General features: G+C 36.0%; 1 protein-coding gene and 1 long non-coding RNA gene across 3 annotated transcripts in view; both read right to left on the bottom strand.

Moving 5' to 3' along the window:
* Positions 1-2,634, bottom strand: part of LOC116559354 — a 9,586-nt gene extending 6,952 nt beyond the window's left edge. Inside the window, exon 1 of the long non-coding RNA XR_004272432.1 lies at positions 1,737-2,634. This is a non-coding gene — a long non-coding RNA (uncharacterized LOC116559354). The remainder of the gene's footprint in view (positions 1-1,736) is intronic.
* DOCK3 (dedicator of cytokinesis 3) overlaps positions 1-21,818 on the bottom strand; it is a 664,292-nt gene that overhangs the window by 392,278 nt on the left and 250,196 nt on the right. The window lies entirely within an intron of this gene.

Here is a 21,818-nt window from a genome sequence, read left to right as displayed (position 1 = left end):
CACTCATGTTACCCAGGCTGGAGTGCAATGGCGCGATCTCGGCTCACCGCAACCTCCGCCTCCTGGGTTCAGACAATTCTCCGCCTCAGCCTCCTGAGTAGCTGGGATTACAGGCACGCGCCACCATGCCCAGCTAATTTTTTGTATTTTTAGTAGAGACGGGGTTTCACCATGTTGACCAGGATGGTCTCGATCTCTTGACCTCGTGATCCACCCGCCTCGGCCTCTCAAAGTGCTGGAATTACAGGCTTGAGCCACCGCGCCCGGCCTGACATTCTTTAGCAACAGACTCCTACAACAGTAAATACCCATTACAACAAAAGTCAAATATGAATAAGCATTTAATCACTGAAAATACACAAGGCATAGTTATAAGCACCCCCCCCCTTTTTTTTTTTTTAAGAGAAAGGGTTTCACTCTGTTTCCCAGAGCTGGAACAAAGTGACTCAATCATAGCTCACTGCAGCCTCAAACTCCTGGACTCAAATGATCCTTCTGCCTCAGCTTCCCAAGTAGCTGGGATTACAGGAAGGAGCCGCCACACTGCCCCTAAGCTTTTTATATCATTTAAACAACATGACAACCCTGGAATGTAGGTACCATTATTATCCCCTGAAATGAAGCTAAAGTGCTCAAAATCATGCAGCTAGCAAATTGTGATATTAGAATCTGAATTCACGAATCTGTTTCCAAAGCCTATGCACTTAGCCACTATATGATATTCCTGTAAATCTCTCTTACATATAATCTGAATATATAAACGTGTGGGAAGAAAGTTGCCCAGGTGCCAAGGCAAGAGACTGAAGGCAGAGTCTGTCGCAGCATGATAAATAACTCATTACTTAGTTATAGCAATGATATATTGACGAATTACTTAGATATAGCAATACCAAATATATTTTCTGATTACTTAGTCATAGCAATGAAATATTCACTGATTACTTAGTTATAGTAATGACACCAAATAGATTTAGATACAATCACATAGTCAATTCTATAATCAATCTTATTATATCACTATTCTCTATTATTAGTCATTGCTTGAATATTACAGTCTAGGAACATCTTTAGTCTTATAGTATAGACATAATCGGGTGAAATATAATTAGGAACTGAAGGGACACCGTGATAAATGATCTGGAGGTGAACATAAAAGCATTGTAGTAATGCCAGCGCCTGGGAAGGTGCCCGTTACTTAGCAGGCAGGCCTTGCAGTAGCGCCAGTGCCTGGGAAGGCACCCGTTATTTCCATGAAGCAGGCCATGAAGGGGAGTTTCCCTTTCACTGGGGCAGTTCACAGAAAACTCTGCTCTGTCTGGCTCTTGAGGAAAGCCTGCCATTAGCCAGGCTGGCCCACAGACATCCAGGGTCTTAAACACCTCTCCGTGGTGCTGTGCTCCAATGGTCACTATCCTTGTCCACTTTCATATTCCACTTTCCCACCAGATGCTCTTATTAAGTTCTTAGAAGTCATGAGAATAGAGGAATCCCAAAAGTCTTTGATCTTTCTGATAAGTGCATATAAAGATACTGACGTATGTGCCTCCCCTCCATTCAGTGGCTACCTGATAGGGAGGGGGCCCTGTGCTATACCCACATGACACGTCTGTATTGGAAGTATGTGATTTGCTTGACCCCTATCAATCATGTCAGATGAGTCACTCTCCTGGCCTTGCCCCTCTGCCTTGTATACAATAAACATCAGCGTATCCAGGCATTCGGGGCCACTACTGGACTCCGCACCTTGGTAGTAGTGGTTCCCTGGGCCCAGCTGAATTTTTCTCTTATCTCTGAGTCTTGTGTCTTTCTTTCCTGTGATCTATCATCTTCGAACACAAAAGAACACCCACTAGACCCTGCAGAGCTGGACCCTTCATAAAGGTACAAAATCATATGTTCTTAATCTTTGACAAATCAATATTCTTGGGATAACCATAAAAATGAATAACGGGATTTTGCAAATTTTGTTCTTTATAAGGAGTCCCCATGTGATATGCCATCTTCCATTTATAAATTCAATCTTTTAGGGATTTAAAGGAAGGGATTATACAGCAGAATTTGGAGAACTGTGCCTTGTTTCTCATAAAATCTAGAAATTGTTCGTTTCTTAGAGATTCTTTAAAAAATAAAACATAATCTCTTATAGCAATACAAAGTAGAACTGTTACAAAGCATGTCACCTTCAGTAATTATGCCCTAGTAGAAATGTATTTAGTCTCTTCCTATAAAATGAAAATACTGCTATATTTCGTTACAAAAAACAAACCATATGGTAAACTTCATCATACATGTCCACTTAAATAAAGGTGAGCTTTTAATAGGAAAGCAAAAATTCTAATAATACTGTCACCCTAAGGTAGTATACATAAATGACTGAAGCAATTTATCTACAATTATATAACGCTTCAGTTGTATACTTGAGAGAAAATGCATAGTCAAAATTAATTCAAACACACATACCTTTACTTTTTAGTTTATCCTTTTACTATTATCATTTTAACAGGATACTCTAGTTGAATGTTAAATCTTCTCACAGAAAATACCATGTTTAAGTTGCTAGAAAACAACTACAAAGCATTTTTGGTTTTTCTGTTTGTTTGTTTTTTTTTTTTTTTTTTTTTTTTTTTTGAGATGGAGTTTCACTCTTGTTGCCTAGGCAGGAGTGCAATAGAGCGAGCAATCTCACCTCACTGCAACCTCTGCCTCCCAGATTCAAGCAATTTTCCTGCCTCAGCCTCCTGAATAGCTGAGATTACAGGCTCCTGCCACCATGCATGGCTAATTTTTTGTACTTTTAGTAGAGATGGTGTTTTGCCACGTTGGCCAGGCTGGTCTCAAACATCTGGCCTCAAGTGATCTGCCCATCTCAGCCTCCCAAAGTGCTGGGATTATAGGCTTGAGCCACCTCACCCCTCCTAAAAAGGTTTTTGATGACGATTTCCTAGTTGATGGAAAATTCTTTTTCTTATTGCCAGAATAACTCTAAAAATGAAGAATAATGATGATTCTGGGTAATAAATTCCTTTTCTAGCTTATATTGGTACTTGGCCTCAATTACTATCTTGGCACAGGGAAAAATATAACTTCTCTGTGTGACCTCTAATGTGCTTTTGGCTTTTAAAAGATAGTATTTGAAACATAAATAACTATTTTAAATATGACAATCTTTTTCTTTTTTGTAAGACTAGTCAAGCACAGTATTGAGAAGAGGGGAAGAGGAGAACAAGGAGTTCAACCTGTAACAACAAATCCTGTTCTGACAGGAATGCATAATACAATGTCAACATTTTCCATAAATGATAGTTCTCAGATAATCTTTTTCGCATCAAAACAAGATTACTGGATAGGGAGATTATGGTTTTAACTGCCTCAGAGGGATGGGGTTTTTCTATTCTGGTTCAAATACATATAATTCACTCTCTTCCAAACATCCGATTATACAAATGAAGTCGATTTCATTGCGTCCATTTATTTCTATGTACAGAAAAGCTTCAGTGGATGAAACTGCTAACATGCTAGATATCACCTACATCAGCAAATAGAGATCCATTATGCCTATCTGGAGAGATATACAATTCATATCAAAAACAGAATAATGCAACAAATATTCATTGACCAAAGATTTTTTTCATTTAATCTCTACCAACTCTTTGCAGTACGTTTATAACATCCATTTATAGCACAAGAAACTAACACCTAATAGCAAGCCTAACATACAAGGTGATAAACCTAGATTCCTGCCCAGGTCTAAAGCCCTTTTCTATTCCACAAAACCATCAAAGAATTGAATAAATACTTGTTGATAATGTGATAAAAGGTAAACACAGCAAATTAAGTAGTATAATCCCTTACCTTAAAAACACTTGTATATACAACTTAATCACTTAATACTATTCTATAGTATCACTGTGTTCATTATTTAAATAAAAGTTTTATTTTTCCTCATGATTAAAATAATAAATATTCACAACTGAGAACTTTGAAAATAGATAAGAAAAAAAGAACATCTAACACATTACCCCCTTAAGTGATCTCCATTAATACTTTGGTACATTATCTTAATCTTTTTCCAAACATATTTTTAGAATACAGGTAAAATCATACTTTACATATAATCTGCACATACATTTTCACTCTATTATATAACATACTATTTAATTTTTTTCTAATGGATCTTCACATGTAAGCACTAATTCTTCAATGTCTTAATTGGACCATAGCTTTAATATTTACAGAAATTTATTTTTGCCACTGCAAACAGTGCATCAATGTAGATAATTACAAAATGGAGATTCACCACAACACAATTCACTGTCTTTTTTTTTTTTTAATAAAAAAAAAAGAACAAGAAAGAAAGAGAGAAACAAAGAAAGAAAAGAAACAACAAAAGAGAGAAAGAAAGAAGAAGAGAAAGGGAGAGAGAGAACAGGAGTCTTGATTTGTTGCCCATGCTAGAATGTAGTCTTAAAATGGGTATTGAAAATCTCTTTTATGCCAATAATTGTGCTTAACAGTGGAGACAGGAAGGAATAAGGGAGGAAAATAACAAACAATCGGCCAACCAATATTTCATTTAAACCTGTGAAATGCTATGCAGTTACTGAGGAGTGATTTACTTCCAATTATGTAGTCACTTTTAGAATAGGTGTGATGTGGTACTGATAAGAACGTATGTTTTGTGGATTTGGGGTGGAGAGTTCTATAAATGTTTATTAAATTCACTTGTTCTGGGTCTGAGTTCAAGTCCTGGATATTCTTGTTAATTTTCTGTCTCATTGATCTGTCTAATATTGACAATGTGATGTTAAAGTCTCCCACTATTATTGTGTGGGAGTCTAAGTCTCTTTATAAGTCAAAGAACTTGCCTTATGTATCTGGGTGCTCCTGTATTGAGTACGTATATATTTAGGATCATTAGCTCTTCTTGTTGCATTGATCCTTTTACCATTATGTAATGTCCTTCTTTGCCTCTTTTGATCTTTGTTGTTTTAAAGTCGATTTTATCAGAGGCGAGAATTGCAACTCCTGCTTTTTATTTTTATTTTTGCTCTCCATTTGGTTGGTAAATCTTCCTCCATCCCTTTGTTTAGAGTCTTTGTGTATCCCTGCATGTGAGATGGGTCTGGATGCAACATACCGATGGGTTTTGGTTTTTTATACAATTTGTTTATCTGTGTCTTTTGATTGGGGCATTTAGTCGATTTAAATTTAGGATCGATAATAATATATGTGAGTTTAATATTGCCATTTGATGCCAGCTGGCTGTTTTGCCCATTAGTTGATGTACATTCTTTATTATGTTGATGCTCTTTACCTTTTGGTATATTTTTGGAATGGCTGATACTGGTTGTTCCTTTCTACATGTAGTGCTTCTTTCAGAAGCTCTTGTAAAGCAGGCCTGGTGGTGATGAAATCTCTGAGTACTTGCTTGTTCACAAAGGATTTTATTTTTCCTTCACTTATGAAACTTACTTTGGCTGGATATGAAATTCTGGGTTGAAAGCTCTTTTCTTTGAGAATGTTGAATATTGGCTCCCACTCTCTTCTGGCTTATAGGGTTTCTGCTGAGAGATCTGCTGTGAGTCTGATGGGCTTCCCTTTGTGGGTAACCTGACCTTTCTCTCTGGCTGCCCTTAGCATTTTCTCCTTCATTTCAAGCCTGGTAAATCTGATGATTATGTGCCTTGGGGTTGCTCTTCTTGGGGAATATCTTTGTGGTGTTCTCTGTATTACCTGAACTTGAATATTAGCCTGCCTTGCTAGGTTGGGGAAGTTTTCCTGGATAATATCCTGAAGAGTATTTTCCAGCTTGGATTCATTCTCTTTGTCACATTCAGGTACACCTATCAAACGTAGATTAGGTCTTTTCACATAGTCCCATATTTCTTGGAGACATTGCTCATTCCTTTTTATCCTTTTTTCTTTAATCTTGTCTTCTCATTTTATTTCATTGAGTTGGTCTTCGACCTCTGATATCCTTTCTTCTGCTTGATCAACTCAACTGTTAAAACTTGCACATACTTCACAAAGTTCTTGTATTGTTTTTCAGCTCCATTAATTCACTTATATTCCTCTCTAAATCATCTATTCTCATTAGCATTTCATCAAATCTTTTTTCAAGGTTCTTAGTTTCTTTGCATTGGGTTATAATATGTTCTTTTAGCTCACAGAAGTTTCTTATTATCCATCTTCTGAAGCCTGATTCTGACAATTCATCACACTCATTCTCCATCAGGCCTCGTTCCCTTGCTGATGAGGAGGTGCAATCCCCTGAAGAAGGAGAGGCAGTCTGATTTCAGATGTTTTAAGCCTTTTTGCGCTGCTTTCTTCCCATCTTTGTGGATTTATCCACATGTGATCTTTGTAATTGCTGACTTTCAGATTGGGCCTCTGAGTGGACGTCCAGCTTGGTGGTGGTGACGTTATTTCTGTTTCTTTGTTTTCCTTCAGCAGACGCCCCTCCCCCACTAGCTGCACCTTCCCGGGTTGAGCTGTGCTTGCTGTGAAACTCTCAACCATCAGGGTTTCCTATTGCTGTTTTTTTATGGGGGTGGGACCAGCCGAACCCGATCACCTGGCTCCCTGCCTCAGAGCCCCCACCCTTTTTTTTTCCCTAATTGAACAGTGGATTCTCTCCCAGGTGCCCAAGTCGCCCACCAAAAAGGCACCGGGATCTATGCAATTTCCCGTGTGGCGACCACGCCGGCTGAAACAGCAATGCTGAGATTCATGGCACTCTTCTTCAGTCCTCTTTTCAATCAGCTGAATGGGCGACTCTGCCTTCCCGGAGCTCCAAACGCCAACTAAAAGGGCACCCAGTCCCTCATACTCCGCACTGAGAACCGCTGCGCTGGGACGCCGGCAAAACAGCCGCGCCAGTCAACAGAGTGGCACTGGTGACCCATGAGGCTCTTCCACTAGGAATCTCCTGGTCCGTAGGCAACAAAAATTCATCTGGAAATCTGGTGTCCACTCATTCCCTGCACCTTCACTGGGAGCTGCAATCCTGAGCTGCTGCTAGTCGGCCATCTTGGATCGTTCCGAACTACTACCCACAATTTACTGTCTTAAAACAAATTCCCAGAATTAGAATTACTAGAGTCTGAGAATTTTAAGGCTTTCCCAAACATGCTAACCAACACCTGATATCCACCAGCCAAGAACAAAGGTATCCACTTTCTTATCTGTTAATTTGAAAGGAGAAATTATTATCTCATGGATTTAATTTGCATCTCTTTGATTATTAGTAAGACTGAACATTTCCCAGAGTATTGCTTTCAAAAGACTTTATTAACCTCTGCTCCTTATTATTGGGGTCTTCACTGGCTTTCTTATTAATTTTGTGCATTCTTTATACAGAAATTCTTTAGAAATATTAGTCTTTATAGTCAGGTATGTCGAGATTTCTCTCTCATAGTATACTGTTTTGTCTTTTATTTACATTATTTCCTCTTGTTATCAAAAGCAGATAAATTAGACTTCAGAAGTTGTCAGGTAGATTCATTCCAGCTTTGAAGTATGCTCGTTCTCAGAGGACAGTCAGGTAATTAATTGCCTTTTAGTAAAGTTTGATTAGAAAGAACTATGAAGTCTGGAATTAAATAGGGAAGACAAAGGAAGAACTGTTAATTTCTCTGACTGATTTTAGTATTATAACAATTTCTGGTTCTATTCCGGTAAAGAGTAATCTGCAGATGACTTCTATTCATTCAAGTCACTTCCTGTACTAGATTAGCTCATTTAAGCTGTGACTGCTTGGTAATTTCCATATCCTGTTCAGTGACATTTGAAATATTAAAAGAAATCTGAAGATGTCCACCAGCTGAAGGAACTTTTGGGCCAAAACTATCAGGTGCTCTAGATATAGAATCATGTCATCTGTAAACAGGGATAGTCTCTTCCTATTGGATGCCCTTTATTTCTTTTTCTTGTCTGATTGCCCTAGCCAGAACTTCCAATAGTATATTGAATAGGAGTGGTGAAAGAGGGCATCCTGTCTTGTGCTGGTTTTCAAGCATCACAAATACTTCCAGCTTTTGCCCATTTGGTATGATGTGGGCTGTGGGTTTGTCATAGATGGCTCTTATTGTTTTGAGGTATGTTCCTTCAACACATAGTTTATTGAGAGTTTTTAACATAAAGGAATGTTAAATTTTATCAAAATCTTTTCCTGCATCTATTGAGATAAACGTGGTTTTTGTCTTTAGTTCTATTTATATGATGAATCACATTTATTGATTTGCATTATGTTAAACCAACCTTGCATCCCAGGGATAAAGCCTACTTGATTGTGAGGGATTAGCTTTTTGATATGCAGCAGGATTTGATTTGCAAGTATTTTGCTGAGAATTTTTGCATCAATATTTTTCAAGGATATTGGCCTGAAGTTTTCTTAGTTTCAGTATACAAAATCAATGTACAAAAATCAGTAGCATTCCTATACACCAACAACAGCCAAGCTAAAAGCCAAATCAGGTATGTGATCCCATTCACAATTGCCACAAAAAGAATAAAATATCTAGGAATACAGCTATTAGGGGAGATGAACGATCTCTACAAAGAGAATTACAAAACACTGCTCAAAGAAATCAGAGATGACACAAATGAAAAAACATTCCATGCTTATTAATAGGAAGAACCAATACCATTAAAATGGCCACACTACCCAAAGCAATTGAAACATGCAACACTATTCCTACTAAACTACCAACAACATTCTTCACAGAACGAGAAAAAAACTATTTAAAAATTCATATGGAAACAAAAAAGAGCCTGAATGGTCAAGGTAAACCTAAGCAAAAGGAACAAAGCTGGAGGTGTCATTTTACCAGACTTCAAACCATAATACAGGGCTACAGTAACCAAAACAGTACAGTACTTACACAAAAACAAGCATGTAGACCAATAGAACAGAACAAAGAGTCCACAAATAAGGCTGTACACCTACAACCATCTGATCTTCAACAAGGCTGACAAAAGCACTCAAAAAATTGTGCTGGGATAACTGGTTAGCCATATGCAGATGACTGAAACTGGACCCCTTCCTTAGATCATACGACAAAAATCAACTCAAGATGGATTAAAGAGTTAAATGTTCAGCCAGGTGAGTTGGCTCACACCTGTAATTCCAGCACTTTTGGGAGGCTGAGGTAGGTGGACCACTTGAGCTCAGGAGGTTGAGACCAGCCAGGGCAATATGGTGAAACCCCATCTTTACCAAAAAAAAAAAAATTAGCTGGGCATGGTAGTACACAACTGTAGTCCCAGCTGCTTGGGAGACTGAGGCATGAGCACCACTTGAACACGGGAGGTAGAGGTTGCAGTGAGCCAAGATTCCACTGCACTCTAGCGTGGGTGACAGAGTGAGATTAGACTCTGTCTCAAAAAAAGAATGAGACCATGTCCTTCACAAGAATATCGATGGAGGTGAAGGCCATCATCCTTACCAAATTAACACAGGAACAGAAAACCAACTACCACATATTCTAACTTACAAGTGGCAGCTAAATGATGAGAACACATGGACACAAAGAAGGGAACAGATACTGGGGCCTATCTGAAGATGGAGGATGTGGTGGGGAGAGGATCAGAAAAAATAACTACTGGGTACTAGACTTATACATGGGTGATGAAATAACCTGTACAAACAACTCCCGTGACACAAGTTTAACAACTTGCACATGTACTCCTGAACTTAAAAGTCAATTTAAAAAAAAAAAGAAAAGAAAAGAGATCTGCTTAGGTTGGGTGCAATGGCTCACACCTACAATCCTAGTACTTTGGGAGGCCGAGTCAGGAAGATCATTGTACTCAGGAGTTCAAGACCAGCCTGGGTAACAAAGTGAGACCTCAATGCACAATTTTTTTTTTTTTTTAACTAGCTTGGCATGGTAGCGTGCACCTATTCTAGAGGCTGAGGTGAGAGGATCACTAAAGCCAAATAGGTCGAGGCTGCAGTGAGCCATGATCACACCCCTGCACTCCAGGCTGGATCTTGTCTCAAAAAAATAAAGAAGGAAGGGAAGGGACAAGGGAGAAAAGGAAGAGGGAGAAGCAGGGGAGGGAGGGTGGCAGAGAGGGAAAAACTGCTTAGAGTTATCATCTTTCACTAGAATTCAATACAAGAATGAAAATGTTCTGTTTTGAAAATAGTTGACTATTATGTCTGACCTCCCATAAGACTAACAATAAGAACAACCATTTGGCATTAGGCATATTAACAACAGGCTGAAAATATTTAATTAGATTGAGATTTGTTAAAATGACTCACCCCAAAACAACAAAATTACACTCACCAAAAGAAAAAATTTTTAAACTATAAGGACAATTTCAAACTTCTGTTTAAAAGTATAAAAATTATTGTTTGCAATAGTCTTCTTTCCAATACAGGCTCCTACCTTCAAGTTTTTTCACATCTCTAGAAAAAATGGTAAATATATAAGCCTCACAGCATACCTAAATTTTTTTTCAAAAGTTAAATGTTCTAAAACTATTACATCAAATAGCAGCTCTAATTTATTCAGAAAAGTTTTGAAAAATATCAGCTACTATAACAGAAGACATCACATTGGTATAATCTTACCTTTTAGGTGTAATGTACTTATCCTCGCAAATGCATATCAAGTTACCAAAAAGAATGTAAAGGCAAGCTTGGATGATTCTAATAATCTTTATCAACATTGTATTACTTTTTACTTAAAATTCATTTTCCATATAAGTAATACACTCAAGTGTTGGTGAAGGCATGATTCCACTATTTCACAGAAGTAGCAAAAGAAAAACACATTAGGCCTTTACATGGAAACAATTTTCAATAGTAACTGTGGTAGAGATTGCTAGAGGTCTCTCAGTATGGATTCTCTTCTTTTTCTACAGTAATAGGAGCCCTGATTTTTTTTTGCCACTATACAAATAACTAGAATAATAATCAATTTTCAGCCTCTGTTTAATCTAGAGGTTACTCTATAATTTAATTTTAACTAATAGGAAGTACACAGTAAATGTTTTATGCAACTTCTAAGAAGTGTCCTTAAGAGAAAAGAGCATGCCTTTTTTCTTTTTCCTTCCTTCCTTTCTTCTTACTAGCCAGAATGTAGAGGTGCTATCTAGAACTAATCATCTTGGGTTACAAAGTTGAAATATTATAATGAGGAAGATAAAGCAGAACAGAATGAAGCTGAATCCTTGGTACAGCTACCTTACCAAACCAAGACAGCCCATGCTTATTTGAAAAATAAATATCTATTTTGTTTAAGACATTACTATATTTGACAGGTCATTTCCAGATAATCTTCATCTTAATGAATGCTTTCTGTATCAGAAGACAGTAATAAGCAACTACTAAAATCGTAATAAATTATATGCTAGGTATATTTAAAGGATTTAATTCAGCAGGCAAAATAATGTATTATTAAAGCCCTAAAGAATCTACCGAATCTAGGTTTGTCTTCTGGCTGGGCATTCTCTAGTTCTATGACTTTGTACACATTCCTTATCCTTTCTAAGGCTCAGCTTCTAACCTGCAATGTAAGAATAATAGTGATAGTAGTGATAATTTTAAAAAGATAATGTGTTCGTCAGATGGGTAAACTGCAAAAATTTTTTCCCATTCTGTTGGTTGCCAATTCACTCTAATGACTGTTTCTTTCGCTGTGCAGAAGCTGTGGAGTTTGATTAGGTCCCATTTGTCTATTTTGGCTTTTGTTGTCAATGCTTTTGGTGTTTTGGTCATGAAGTCCTTGCCTACGCCTATGTCCTGAATGGTTTTGCCTAGATTTTCTTCTAGGGTTTTTATGGTATTAGGTCTTATGTTTCAGTCTTTAATCAATATGGAGTTAATTTTAGTGTAAGGTGTCAGGAAGGGGTCCAGTTTCTGCTTTCTGCACATGGCTAGCCAGTTTTCCCAACACCATTTATTAAACAGGGAATCCTTTCCCCATTGCTTGTTTTTGTCTGGTTTGTCAAAGATTGGATGGTTGTAGATATGTTGTGTTGCCTCCGAGACCTCTGTTCTGTTCCATTGGTCTATATGTCTGTTTTGGTACCAGTACCATGCTGTTTTGATTACTGTAGCCTTGTAGTATAGTTTGAAGTCCGGTAGTGTGATGCCTCCCGCTTTGTTCTTTTTGCTTAGAATTGACTTGGCTATGCGGGCTCTCTTTTGGTTCCATATGAAGTTTAAGGTGGTTTTTTCCAGTTCTGTGAAGAAGGTCTTTGGTAGCTTGGTCCAGAATTTACAAAGAACTAAAACAGATGTACAAGAAAAAAACAAACAAGCCCATTCAAAAGTGGGCAAAGGATATGAACAGATGCTTTACAAAAGAAGACATACATGAGGCCCACAAACATATGAAAAAATGCTCATCATCACTGGTCATCAGAGAAATGCAAATCAAAACAACATTGAGATACCATCTCAACACCAGTTAGAATGGTGATCATTAAATAATCTGGAGACAACAGATGCTGGAGAGGATGTGGAGAAATAGGAACACTTTTACACTGTTGGTGCGAGTGTAAATTAGTTCAACCATTGTGGAAGACAGTGTGGCGATTCCTCAAGGACCTAGAAATAGAAATTCCATTTGACCCAGCAATCCCATTACTGGGTAGATATCCAAAGGATTACAAATCGTTCTACTATAAGGACACGTGCACACGAATGTTCACTGCAGCACTGTTTACAATAGCAAAGACCTGGAACCAACCCAAATGCCCATCGATGATAGACTGGACAGGGAAAATGTGGCACATATACACCATGGAATATTATGCAGCCATCAAAAACGATGAGTTTGTGTCCTTTGTAGGGACATGGATGAACCTGGAAACCATCATTCTCAGCAAACTGACAGAAGAGCAGAAGATCAAACGCCGCATGTTCTCACTCATAGGCGAGTGTTGAACAATGAGAACACATGGACACAGGGAGGGGAGCACTACACACTGGGGTCTGTTAGGGGGAAATAGGGGAGGGACAGTGGGGGGTGGGGAGTTGGGGAGAGACAGCAAGGGGAGAGATGCCAGATGTAGGTGATGGGGAGGAAGGCAGCAAATCACACTGCCACGTGTGTACCTATGCAACAATCTTGCATGGTCTTCACATGTACACCCAAACCTAAAATGCAATAAAATAAATGAATGGGAAAAAAAAAAAGAAAAAAAGAAAAAAAAAAAAAAAGATAATGTGTTCGTTACCAGTCTGGCCAACAGGGTGAAACCCTGTCTCTACTAAAAATACAAAAATTATCTGGATGTGGTGGTGCATGCCTGTTATCCCAGCTACTCAGGAGGCTAAGGGAGGAGAATCACCTGAACCTGGGAAATGAAGATTGCAGTGAGCCAAGGTTGCAACACTATACTCCAGCCTGGGCAACAGAGCCAGTCCATGTTGCCAAAAAAAAAAAAAAGTATGTAAAATGTAAAATATGAAGAATACACACAAGCATTCAATATATGCTGGATATATATCTTCAATATGAAATTAATAAATTCCTCAATTGTATTTTTAATGAATTAACATAAGAATCATATGAAATATATCACTCTCCAACAACAAAGCCCTCTTTTCAGTTAATCAGATTTACTGAAAATTTGCTTCTCTTTTTGAAGAATAAAGAAAAATTAAGGAGACTAATAGTGTATCTGTAAAATGCGTATAGTTCCTATTTCATATAGTTACTATGATTTAAGAATAATACCAACTTGTTAGGTTGTTTATTAAAATTATTGGTCTCAATTTTACAAACTGCTAATGCATAATATACATGTATATTTGTATCTACCATTATAGTATTGCACAAAGTATTTTCACTGCCCTAAAAATCCTCTGTGGTCTGTCTATTCATCAATTCCCATTTACCCACCAATCCCTGGTAACCACTAATCTTTTATTGATCTCTATACTTTTATCTTTAGCATTAGTTTTTTAAGTTGCTAACTAATTTTCCCTAGGGACTTTATTCTAATTTTTAGAAATTATTTTCCTTTATGGGCTCAACAAAGTATATTCTAAATATATGGCCTATTTCTTAAATATTATTGATATATTTTATGTAATCTAATATGTACAAAATATCACCATTTCAACATATAATCAATATAACAAATTATTAATGGAATATTTTCCATTCATTTCTTTGTACTAAGTCTTAAAACTCCAGTATGTATTTTATACTTACAGCACATCTCACTTCAAATGCTAAATTTTCATCACAAATATTTATGTTTTTATTTCAGTAAATTTGTAATTGAAAAAGTGGGTTAACATATAAAAGTTACTTCAAACATACCTAAAAGCTTTCCAAAAGAAAAAAAAAAATGCTTCTCCTTTAATATTCACATTCACAGTAACAAAATTAGTTCATCTCTTTTAGAATAATTTGACTTTATAGATAATTTATTCTGCACTTATCGGTTTCAAAACTACAGCCAAATAAATTCAGACACTCTTATGTTAACGCTGTAGCATTAACATCAAATCCAAAAACAATTCTTCTAATTTATGTTACAGTTTTTGGGGTCAATTTAGTTAACACTGTCAATCATAGTTAAAATCTCATGCATAAATAATAGCACAGCATAATAGCTATTCATAATAGAAGAGGATAATTCATGCTAAAAATGTAGAAAACTATTATTTATTTTTATTAGGAAAAGTTTTTAGTTTTAACAAAAATTTTTGTGATCATCTATGTCACAAACAAGCTATTTCTTTCCATGAAGCTTCAAATTTAACTTTGTTCATATGGAATGTGATATCAGGAAGAAAATGTCAATCATATTGACAATTTTTGTCCTAAATTACTAAACATATGGCAAACATTCCTTTTTAAACTTCTGGTATGTGTGACTGTTGGATATTCACCAGGACTTGCCAAAAACATATAGAGAATTCCATATACCATTTATCCAGCTTCATCCATTGGTAAGATCTTATATATCAACAGTACACTGTCAAACCAAGAAACCGACATTGTTACAATATTATTAACTCCTTTACAAAGAAATCATATGTGCAAATTTGAATGCTATCACCACAATCAGAATTCAGAACTGTGCCATCACCTTAAAGAGAAACCCATATTAAGCCTTAATAGTCACACCCTGACCTCAACCTTAACTCTTGGCAAATACAAATCTGTCTCAATTGCTATAATTTTGTCACTTTGAGAATGTTATATAAATGGAATCACAGAATATGCAACCCTTCGAAGTTACATTTTCTTAAGTAGCATCATGCCCTTGAGATCAATCACTGTAAGTTGCTGGATGTATTCATCATCTACTCCTTTTAGTTTCCAAGTAGTATTCCATAGTTTATTCTTCTACATACCTACTGAAGGATATTAGGATTGTTTCTAGTTTATGCTATTACAAATAAAGCTTCTATAAATATCCATGTAAAAGCTATTATGTGAACAGAAGCTTTCACTTCTCTAGGATAAACAGACAGAAATGTGATGGCTGCGTCATATGTTAACTATATGTTTAACTTTATTTTAAAAAGTCCAAATTTTTCTCCAAGTGGCTTTGCCATTTTTCACCAACAATGTATGAGATCCAGATCCACATCCTTGCTATCACTTGGTATTGGCAGTAATGTTTATTTCAGTCTTTCTAACAGGTACATATTAGTATCTCATTGTATCAATTATTTGCATTACTCTATTGGCTAATGACATGAAAAATCTTTTCATGTGCTTACTGGCTAGCCACATATCCTCCAAATCACACTGCCACGTGTGTACCTATGCAACAATTTTGCATGTTCTTCACATGTACCCCAAAACCTAAAATGCAATAAAATAAATAAACGGGAAAAAATAATAAATAAATAAATAAAAAGGATGAGATTTAGGCAGGTTTCTTTTTTTTTTTTTTTTTTCCATTTGCCTATGAATATCCAACACCATTTGCTGAAAAGACTACCTTTCCTCTACTTAATTGCTTTTGTACCTTTGTCAAAAATCAGTGTGCATACTTGCGTGAATCTACATCTCAGCTCTCTATTTTGGTCCCTTAATCTAAGTGTCTATCCCTCTGGCAGTACCACTCTGCCTTGATTATTGTATAGAAGTGTTAAATTTAGCTTGAGTGATTCTTCCAACTTTATTATTCTTGTTCAAAATTGTTTAACCATTTTAGTTCTTTTGCATTCCCCTAGAAATTTTATTTTTAATTAAAAAATAATTTCAACTTTCCCTATAAATTTTGGAATCAGCTTGTCTATATCCAAAAGAATCCTGCCAGGACTATTTTAGGAATTACATTAAATACATAGATCAGCAGTCTGGAGAGAACAAATATTTTTTAATATCTGTCTTCTAATCCATGAGCACACTGCCTCTCCATTACTTAGGTATTTTTTACTTTATTAGCATTTTATAGTTTTCAATATACAGAACTTGTACATGTTCTGTTGGATTTATCCCCATTCTTTTTTCTCCTTCTTCTTCTTTTTTTTTTGGTAGAAATGGGGTCTTGCTATACTGTCCAGGCTGATATCAAACTCCTAGGCTCAAGTGGTCTTCCTGCCTCAGCCTCCCAAAGTATTGACAAGCATGAGCCACTGTGCCTGGACTCGTTTTTTCTTGAACAACTAATAAAAGGCACTGTGTTTTAAATTTTGGTTTTCAATTATTCACTGTTATTTGTGGAAATATAATTTTGTGTGTGTCTGTGTGTCTGGATATCTGCAACCACAAACTTGCTTATTAATTCTAAGAGGTTTCTTTTTAAACTTTAGTGTCTTCTTGTTTGTAGATTCCTTGGGATCTCCAATGTAGCCAACCATATAATCTGCAAACAAGAAGAATTTTATTTCTTCCTTTCTATCTGTATATGTCTCATTTTCTTCTTTACTCCATTGATTAAATTTTCTAATACTATGTTGAATAGGAGTGTTGAGAGAAAACATTCTTGCCTTGTTCAATTTTAAAAACTGAAGAGAGAATTAATCTTCATCATTATGATATTTGTTGTGGGTTTTTATAAATATCCTTCATCAAGCTGAGGAAATTTGCTTCTACAGCTAGTTTACTGACAGTTTTTATCATGAATGAGTGTTGAATTTTCTAAAATGCTTTTCTGAATTAACTAATGTCATCAGGTGATTTTTCTTCTTTAGAATGTTAATACAATGAATTACACTAATTGATTTTCAAGTACTGAACTATCCTTCCATTACCAGAATAAGCCCCATTGGCTATGGTATATTATTTTTATATATTAATCCAGTTGTTAATATCTTATTGGAAATGTTTGTGTCTACAGTCATAAGAAATACACCATAGTTTTCTCTTTTTGTATTGTTTTTGTCTAATTTTGATATCAAGGTAATAGCCTCATAAAATGAATTAGGAAGTATTCCTTCCTCATCCATTTTCTAAAAGACTGTACAAAACCAGTGTTATTTATTTGCCTGGATGGTTCTTTTTGGAAGGATCTTAATTATAAATTCAATTATGTTAACAGTTGCATGATTTTCAGATTATCTATTTTGTCTTCGGTGAATTTTGGCAATTTATGGTTTTCAAGAATTATGTACATAAAGTTGTTTATAGTATTTTCTTTTTGCCTGCTTACTGTCTGTGACATCTGTGGGATATCTCTTTCTTTAGTCTTGACATATTGGTAGTTAGTATTTTCTCTAATTTTCTTTTTCAGTTTTGCTATGTGTTTATCAATTTTACTAATCTTTTCAAAAACCAGTTTTTGCTTTGATTTTCCCTATTGCTTTTCTATTTTTAATTTCATTAATTTTTGCTCTGCTTTTTTTTTTTTTTTGAGACAGAGTCTCACTGTGACACCCAGGCTGGAGTCCTTTTTTAGTTTCTTGCAGTACAGCAGATGCTGAAATCACTGATTTGAAACCTTGCTTTCTTTTCCTATTATTAGGAATTTCCTAATAATTTCCCTCTCAACACTGCTTTAGCAGTATCCCACTGGTTGTAATATATTTTCATTTAAATTCACTTCAATATATCTTTTGTTTCTCTTATAGTTTCCTCTTTGACACAGATCATTTACTAGTGGGTTAATTTTTAAGGTTTTCCTGTTTTTTGTTTTTCCTGTCACTGATTTCTAGTTTGTTTCCATTATGGTTACAATATCCTTTGTATGACTTCAATTATTATAGACTTGTTAAGATTTGTTCTATGACCTAAGATATTGTCTATCTTGCTGAATGAACAAGTTTGCTTGAAAAGAATCTGTAACCTGATTTTATTAAGTATTCTGTAAATTTCAATTACAGCCTATGGTTGATAGCACTGTTCAGTTCTTCCTTATTCCTGATGACTATTGCCTAGTGGTTACACTGATTACTAAGAGAATAACTTAATAATCCCCAGCTATAATAGTGATTTTTTTTTCTCTTTTCTCCATTCAGTTCTTTCAGGTTTTGCTTTATTTATTTTGCAACTCTGTTAAATTAAGATTATTTTGTCTTCTTGGTGAATTGATCCTTCTATCATTTTCTAATGTCCCGTTGTCCCTGGTAGTTTTCTTTGCTCTGATATTGAATTTTTCTTATATTAGTATAATTAACAGTATTTACTTTTATTTAAGGAAAAAATTATTCATGATATAATGACAAGTTATTAATATAATTACCCTGTTTTTCTTTCATGAATGTATGCCTAGTACATATTTTTCTATCTTTAACCTTTAGCCTCCCTGTAGCATCATATAGACAAATGAGTTTGAAGTGAGTTTCATATAGACAACATATAGTTTGGTTTTATTGTTCAATTCTCCTAAACTCTATCTTGTAATTATTCATATGTTAGGATCTAAGCCTGCCATTTTAGTATTTACTTTGTGTTTACTCCCTCTATTTTACTTGCCTCTACTTCCCCTTTCTTATTTTTCTACAGGTTACTTGAACATTTTTAGCATTCCATTTTAACTTATAGTACTTTTTATTATATCACCTTATGTAATATTTTAATGATTGCTCTAGAGATTGCAATATACATATGTAATTGCACAGCCTACCAATATGAATGTTTTGATACTTAAAGTGGAATGTAGTTACTCTATCATAATTTATGTCCTTTTCTCTCTCCACTTTATAAAACGGTTTCTTTTCCTTTTTTTTTATTTGAGATGGAGTTTCACTTTTGTCACCCAGGCTGGAGTGCAATGGTGCGATCTCAGCTCACTGCAACCTCCGCCTTCCAAGTTCAACTGATTCTCCTGTCTCAGCCTCCTGAGTAGCTGGGAATACAAGCATGCGCCACCACACCTGGCTAATTTTTCTATATTTAGTAGGGACGGGGTTTCACCACATTGGTCAGGCTAGTCTTGAACTCCTCACGTCAGGTGATCCGCCCACCTCAGCCTCCCAAAGTTCTGGGATTACAGGCATGAGCCACTGCACCCAGCCAACAGTTTTCTCAAATATTAACTGAATATACACTGAGAACTATATCAATATTATAATTTTTGCTTTGTATTATTAAACACAATTTTAAAAACTGAAGAGAGAATTAATCTACCCTTTCCATTGCTTTATTCATTCCTAATGCTCCAAGCATCCAGTTATCACTTCCTTTCTTTCTGAACAGCCTCCTTTATAGTCAGATATTCTTTTAGAACCAATCTGCTGTCAACAATTTTTCTTAGCTTTCCTCTTTCTGATATGGACTGATTACCCCTTCATTCTTGAAGCATATTTTTGTTGGATACACAATTCAGGGTAATCTGTTGTTGTTTTTTTCTTTTAGCAGTTGAAAAATGCTGGGATGCTTCCTATCCTCCATACTTTCTGATGAGAAACTTGTTATTCAAATTACTGACATAGGTAATGTGTTTATGTCCTCTATATACTTTGAAGATTTCTTCTTTGGCTTTAATTTTCACAATTTGGACTATGATGTATCCAAGTATGGATTTCTTTGGGGTTTTCCCATTTGGAGTTCACTAAGCTTCCTGAATCTGTAGGCTTATGTCTTTTGCCAAATTGGAAAATTTCAGCCATTATTTCTTTAAAAAAAAAAAAAAAATATACACACACACACACACACACACACACACAAACACACATATACATATATATACATTCATATATATATATATACATATATATATATATATATATAGGCTCCACATCCTGTCCTCTGTATCTAGTATTCTGAGACTATAGTGTCACATGTTATGTTATAGTTCCACAGATCTCTGGAAGCAGGGCTGATTTTTTCTATTTTTGTCCCCGTTATTTATATTGGAGAATTTCTAGTGAACTATCTTCAAATTGACTAATTTCTCTATCATTTCTATGGGCTGCTATTGAGCCCACAGAATAATTTTTTTTTTAATTTTGGCTATTGTATATTTCAGTTCTATCATTTTCATTTGGTTATTTATGGTTTCTACTTTGTTCCTAAGGTCTTCTATTTTTTTGTTTGTTTCAAGAGTGTTTGTAATTGCTTGTTGAAGCATTTTTACAAAAGCTGTTTAAAAGCCCTTGTCGATCATTCCACATCTGTGTCATCTCAATATCGGCATCCACTGAGTTTAGATTTTCCTGATTTTTCATATGACAAGTAATTTTGGGCCATATCCTGAACATTATTATACTATGACACTCTGGTTCCTATTTGAATAATCTATTTTAGCAAACAGTCAACCTGCTTAAAACTGCAACCCTCTCACCTTTATGAGCTGTGGTTGAATGTCAATTTAGTTATAAAAAAATCTCTGCAGTGCTTTTCTGATTTCCTTCATTTGTATTACCTAGATGACATAACTTCACCCTACTATCTCCTCAGCTTGGGTTTGGGTGGGGACAAACACTACCTCATTTTAGCAGGGCAAGGATGGAAGACAGGCTACTATCCCACATGGTCTACCTCTTCAGTACGGTGGGGAAGGGAGGGTGGAAGTCAGAGTCTTGCCCAGAGGCTTAGCTGAGAACAGCACAACAAAGAAGAGTAGAAGTCAAGAGTTCCAACCACAGGTTTTTCCATGGAAAGTTACCTCCTCCTTACTTCATATTCCACTGAGGTGGGGCACCACTTCATTACTATAGGGTAGGGGGTGAAAGTTTAATTGTCTGGGTTCCTTCCTGCCACCCCCAACATTTTTCCAGTTCATTCTACAGGCTCCACTGGAGAGGGGTATCCCCTTGTTACTGTAGGAGGGGGAGGAAGTATGTTTAAAATAGCACTGGTGTGGATTCCACTGTTGAAATGCCTGTTTGGATAGGAGAGAAATACAGCTTTTATTGTGCTGTTCTCTTAGAGAACAGTAGAGTATGACTAAAAAAGTTTCTGTCTTTTAGGGCTATCTTTCAGCTAGAGAGAACAGGCTTTCCTTGGCACTAATTTTCCTTTGTTTGTTTGTTTCTACCCACTGGCATTTCCAAGTTGTGTGCTTCTCTAGGGACCAGGTCAACATATATGAAAATAAAGAAAGGGAAAAAAGAGAGAATTCATTTGATCCTTGAGCCTCAAAATCCCTTGGCAATTTACTCTCTTTTTTCTAACTTCCAGAGTTTTTCAGTAGGTGAATTATGTGTTTTACACAGGGCTTTTTGGTGTGATTAGTAGTAGTAGTAAAATAAAATGTGTTTATTCCATCTTGTCCAGAGCCCAAACCCTGTCACTTATTTTTAGTATACATATTATAATTATTTCTATACCCTATCACTCTCCACTTTCTAAGTTTCCTAAGAACTTTATTAGTTTTTTATTAGGTTTCTACTACTTTTTTGGGGGGTTGGAGTCTCACTCTGTCACCCAGGCTGGAGTGCAGTGGCACAATCTGGGCTCACTGCACCTCTGCCTCCTGAGTTCAAGCAATTCTCCTGTCTC

Source organism: Sapajus apella, unplaced genomic scaffold (assembly GCF_009761245.1).
Source record: "Sapajus apella isolate SASKATOON/1434 unplaced genomic scaffold, GSC_monkey_1.0 scaffold23, whole genome shotgun sequence".
NCBI classification, from domain to species: domain Eukaryota; kingdom Metazoa; phylum Chordata; class Mammalia; order Primates; family Cebidae; genus Sapajus; species Sapajus apella.
The sequence above is the reverse complement of the archived record's forward strand: the minus strand, read 5'-3'. Positions and strand labels throughout refer to the sequence as shown.